Source organism: Triticum aestivum, chromosome 6D, assembly GCF_018294505.1.
Source record: "Triticum aestivum cultivar Chinese Spring chromosome 6D, IWGSC CS RefSeq v2.1, whole genome shotgun sequence".
NCBI lineage: Eukaryota > Viridiplantae > Streptophyta > Magnoliopsida > Poales > Poaceae > Triticum > Triticum aestivum.
In genome coordinates this window covers 172439286-172445285 of record NC_057811.1, presented here as the reverse complement: position 1 = coordinate 172445285, position 6000 = coordinate 172439286, and positions in this window count along the sequence as shown.

Sequence of the window (6000 nt, the reverse complement as noted above, 5' to 3'; positions counted from 1 at the left end):
GGGTTATTCTTCATGTGATCCTCCATGTTCTGAATCCATTGGTCCGTCTCCAATTGACTCATCGGTCCACAAAATATAAGCTCATCTCTATTTGTCCTCTATTGGGTCCATGGGTTTGGGGTGGGATAAGAGAGATAGAGAGAGATACACACAATACAAACAATAGTTTTGAAAAGACAGGTTTTATTTTGTGGCTGTCGGAAAAACATCAAACAAATGACAGCTCACAAACGTCGCATCTAACATAAGTGTATAACAGGGGTTTGGTCTTCTAAAGGTCAATAAATCTTCAAAGTCGCCAAACTCTTCGATTCTTGTTCATGTCTCCGATGGCTTCTTCCGATCGTGCTTGTCCTTCTCAAGCTCTTTTGCCATATCATCTCTGTTGACGAGAATTCTCTCGTGACGTCCTTCAATATTTTGGAGTTGCGTTCCAAACTTCCGGGTTTCAACATCCTTGGCATGAACCATGGTCCTACTGTCCTTCGGTTCCTGACGAATCTCCGGTATCTCGAAATTTTGCTCCTCCAGCTTGGCTACTTTCAGCTTCTAGGTCCTGAGTTCTTCATGAAATGCTTCCTTTCAAATACGGCTTCTTGTAGCTCCATCTTAACTTCTTGATGTAACACTCCAGATCCTGGTGATACACCGGCTAAGGTTAAAACTTCATCTTGCTGATAGGTGCTCCATCAGCCTTCTACCATCCAATCCTTCCATGCATATGCATGCTTAACTCAGCACGGTGACAATAGCATAAGCAGGCGATAACATCATGGATAGCCGTGTTTCTGCTCTTGTCATTTCCATGAGCTATCTCTCCATAGTTGATATCTCCTGCCTTAGGGTTTTCCTTGACAGAACTTTGAGTTTTTTTAACTCTCCATGCTCCGGTCTTTCTCCGATACACCTTGATCTCGGGTATTGACAACTTCCATAGTCTGCCAAGTTCCATAAGGGTAGCCTTACTAGGTCATAAAAAATCTGGGAATTCTTCAGAGCCTTCAAATTCTCCTAGTCTTCGGAGTCTTCAACTGTTGTAGTTTCCATTATTCAGATGCACGGTAAAATCTCCTTCATTCCGTAATGGTCGTTGTTGAGGATATAGACCTTAGAGTCACCCGCCAGAAGGGGTCGGGTTACTCATAATGGTCATCGCCAGAAGCCCGGCGACAAGCTTGAAGACGGTGGGCCAAAGATGGGCTTAAGACCCGGATATGGCTTAAGGCCCGTAGTTACAACCGTCATTATGGTAGAACTTGTAGTGTAAGGCAAGAATAGTTGAGAGTCCGAGCCGGACACTCTTATGAGCCGGCCGGGACTCTGAGAGCTACTGGGCGTCAGCCTCCCTATATAAAGGGACGACCCGGCAGCGGTTTAGGGACAAGAAAGATCTCATCGAGAGCCGGGCATAACAGTTAAGCTCCCTGGTCATCGAAACCCTAATCAATACCACCTCAACCGGACGTAGGCTTTTACCTTCACCGTAAGGGGCCGAACCAGTATAAACCCTCGTGTTCCTTGTCCCGTTAACCCCTTCAAGCTTCCTAGCGGCGATGGCTCCACGACTAAGTCCTAGCTTGAGGACATCTGCCGTGACAATTCCACGATAGTTGGCGCCCACCGTGGGGCCAGCCCACGGTGGATTTGAGTTCTTGAAGGGCAGCTTCGAAGGGCTCAAGGGATACGCTGTGGGCCGGATGACCAAGAGTCGTCGCGGCAAGCTCTACATCGACGATGCAAACTGGGGCCCCGACGCCGGCTCAATTGAGTACGGGTACCGGGTCCCCTTCGGCGGAATTCATGTTTTCATTGGCAAGATTGGTGAGCCGGGCCCTGAGCCGGATCTCTGCGCCGATCTCATCAAGACGGCTCAGCGTGCACGACCCGCCCGGGCCCTGCCTGCCTTAAAGCATGCTTTTGTGGGATGTATCCATGGAGGGCTCTCTGATAGATCTGGATCTGGTGATGAGACGGCCGCCGGCTCTGACGGCGAGTCGTCCACCGATGAATGAAACTCGTTGTATCAGCTTCAAGATGGCAGGCTCATGGGTTGTTCCGATGGTGACAGTATTCCGGACCCGTTTGAGCCGCCAAGCCGGGTTGGAATCTTCATGGCCGGTGCGCAGCCTGTTCAGAACCCTGCTGCTGGAGCAGGAAACCCGGTGCCCTCGCCGGCTCAGGTGCTGATGGATCTGACGGACAAGATGACGGCCCTGTTGACCGCCGCGGTTGACCCGGCGGATCAAGCTCAGCATGATGTGGAGGTGGCGCAGTTAAAGTTAGATCTAGTGAAAGCTAAGGAGGATCTGGCAGCGGAAGGGATCAGGATGGCTGCGGAGAGGGCGGCTCTCGACGCCCAAACTCAGTTGATCCAGGCGCAGTCCTTCCGGCTCACGATGGATCAGAACGCGTCCAATGAGGTCATGAGAAGGAGGCATCAAAAGGCCCAATCTCGACTCCCTCCGGTTTACGATCCCCGAAACCTCTTCAGCACGCCAGGTGCAGGGTCTAGTAACCCGCCAGGGATCATAGTGCCCGGGTCTGGGAACCCTGTTCAGCCACAAGTAATGGGGCCTCCCCGGGTGAGCCCTGCCCCGCCTCAGTATGTGCCAATACCACCGGGTCATTATGCTAACCCGCTGGAGAACATGGTAGCCGCTGCAGCGCGGCTGGCGGCACTCCCAACTGATGGCGACTCTCCGACGGCTGTTGAAACCCGCCGGGTCAGGGAACTCCTTCAGACAGCACTGGCGCAGCAAGAGGCGTACTCCTACAGCCGGGACAGGATCCACTCGACCCCTCGTCCAGGCCGGAGCCCGAGTTACAGCAGACACATGGTCTCAGCGACCGGCTCAAGTAACGTCCGACGCCATGACCCGCCCCTTGGCCATGGCCCGGCTCATAACGGAGCCTTTCACGCAGCAGACCAAGACAGAGCGCGGCAAGAGGCGGAGCAGGTGCCTCAGTTGACGGCTTACCAGACTCCCCCGGCTTATCCGACGACTTCCGTCGACGTGGGTATCCCTACCAGGACCGGAGGTGTCCCTTGTTTAGTGCCAGCTCTCCGCAAGAACGTCTACCAAAGGACTTCAAAGGCCCTAGGAAGGTGCCTAATTACACGGCTAACTTACAACCTGCAGCCTGGATCGAAAGTTACGAGATGGCCATGGAACTGCTGGAGGTCAGTGAAGCGGCAATGGCCAAGTACTTCACCATGATGTTAGATGGGACTGCCCGCACTTGGTTGAAAGGGCTACCACCGAATTCCATCGGGTCTTGGGCTGAGCTGAAAGCCCGGTTCATCCAAAACTTCAAGGATACCTGTAGGCAGTCTATGTCAATTGTGGATTTGACTAACTGTAAGCAGCAAGAGGGTGAGTCTACGACACATTGGGTTCGCCGGGTTAAGGAGATAATACATTCCTCTGATAAGATGGATGCCGGCTCTGCAGTCTTAATGTTGGAACAGAATTGTCGTTTCGTGCCCTTGAAGATGAAACTCGGGCGGCTTAAGCGCGACTGCAATGATATGGGTACACTGATGGCGGCTCTCGTCAAATACGCCGATTCTGATGGTACCAAGGACCCCGCTTCAGATGATGAAAGGACAGGGAAGGGAAAGAAGAACGGCAATGGCAAGGGTCCTCAGCATAACCCGGGGAACCAAGGAGGTGGCAAGCGAAAGGCCGATGGCAGCCTAGAGTTCGTAGCCAACGCCAGCTCACAGGGTAATAACCAGCGACGCAAGGGGAGGCCCCCTCCCTGAGCCGGCGGGTCAGGCCCGACGCTGGAGCAGCTATTGAATGAGCCTTGTCCAAGGCATGGCTCTAGAGAGAAGCCAGCTACTCATCTATGGAAGGATTGTGCAATCATGAAGGCCTTTAAGAATTCCAACGCCTTTAATGGCAACAACGGCCCGGGCGGTGGCTCAGGCGCCGGCGGCTTTCATGGCCCGGGCGGCGGCTCGAATTCTAATCCTCAAAACGGTCAAGGGGGCTTTAATCAGCAGTCTGGCCAGGGTCATCAACAGCAGCAGGGGGGTTATCAGACCAACCCAAAGCAGCTTAGCGGTGGACAGTATCATGTGTTTACCACCAGTCTGTGTAAGCGAGATCAGAAGCTTCATAAGAGGGCTGTGAATGCTGTTGAGCCGGCAGTTCCACGCTACTTGCGGTGGTCTGAGCAGCCTATAGTGTGGAGTAGGGAGGATCACCCTCCCCGGGTGGATAATCCGGGTCACTTGGCCTTGGTGGTGGCTCCTCAGGTGGGAGGATATAAGTTCACTAAGGTGCTCATGGATCGAGGCAGCAGCATCAACATCCTCTATTATGAGACGTTCCGTCGTATGGGGTTGATTGATAAGAACCTCAGCCAGTCAAACACTATTTTCCATGGTGTGGTACCTGGTAAGTCGGCTTATCCAGTCGGCAAGATCGAGTTGGAAGTGGCCTTTGGAGATGAGCACAACTACAGGGTGGAAAAATTGACCTTTGAGGTGGTCAAGATAAGAAGTCCGTACCATGCCATATTTGGGCGGCCGGCTTACGCCAAGTTCATGGCACGGCCGTGTTACGTGTATTTACAGCTCAAGATGCCGGGTCATAATGGGACCATTACGGTTCACGACAGCCGGAAGGTGGCCCTGGAGTGTGAGGAAGGCGATGCAGCTTACGCAGAATCTGTTTGTGCAACAGAAGAGTTGAAGTTTTAGAAAGACAACGTTGACCCAACAGATATGACCTCTCTGAAAAAGCCGACTACGGAGCATGAGCCGGCAATGAAATTTAAGTCGGCTGATGAGACTAAACTTGTTGATTTTGTTCCAGGAGATTGATCTCAGCAGTTTAGCATCAGTGCCAATCTGGATCCAAAATAGGAAAGCGCGCTCATCGAGTTCATCCGTGAGAATAAGGACATTTTTGCATGGAAGCCATCTGACATGCCAGGTGTACCTAGAGAACTCGCTGAAGCACACTCTCAATGTTGATCCAAAATTTAAGCCGGTCAGGCAGTTCCTCCGGCGGTTTAATGAAGAGAGGCGGAAAGCTATTGGTGAAGAGGTGGCCCGGCTCTTGGCGGCCGGGTTTATCGTTGAAGTCTTTCACCCAGAATGGTTAGCTAACCCGGTGCTCGTACTCAAGAAGAACGGCACCTGGCGGATGTGTGTGGACTACACGGACTTGAACAAGGCATGTCCGGCTGATCCTTTTGCCCTTCCCCGTATTGATCAAATTATTGATGCTACGGCGGGTTGTGAGCGCCTAAGTTTCTTGGATGCTTATTCTGGATATCATCAGATTAAAATGGCAGTTAAGGACCAGGAGAAGACGGCGTTCATCACTCCCTTTGGAGCCTTCTGCTATGTGTCTATGCCCTTTGGACTCATGAGTGCACAGGCGACTTATCAACGTTGCGTGCAGAACTGTCTTCATAACCAGATTGGGCGCAATGTTCATGCTTATGTGGATGATATTGTGGTTAAATCCAGGAAGGAGGAAACCTTGATAGATCATCTGAGGGAAACCTTTGATAATCTCCGGGTCTACAAGATGATGCTTAACCCGGCCAAATGTGTTTTTGGTGTTCCTGCAGGCAAGCTCTTGGGTTTCTTGGTTTCTAACAAAGGCATTGAAGCTAACCCGGAGAAGATCAAGGCCATCACCTCCCTGGCTAAGCCGGCGTGTATAAACGACGTCCAGCGCTTGGCGGGTCGTATCGCTGCTTTAAGCCGGTTCATAAGCCGTTTGGGTGAGAAGGCCATGCCATTATATTAGTTGATGAAGAAAACTGATGACTTTGTCTGGAATGATGCAGCTAATACTGCTTTTGAGGATTTGAAGAGACAGCTGGCCGAGCCCCCGGTCCTTGCTGCTCCGGTTGACAAGGAGCCTTTATTGCTGTATGTGGCTGCTAACACCCGAGCCGTCAGTGTGGCCGTGGTGGTGGAGCGCAAGGAAGAGGGTAAGGAGCATCCGGTTCAGAGGCCGGTTTATTATGTCA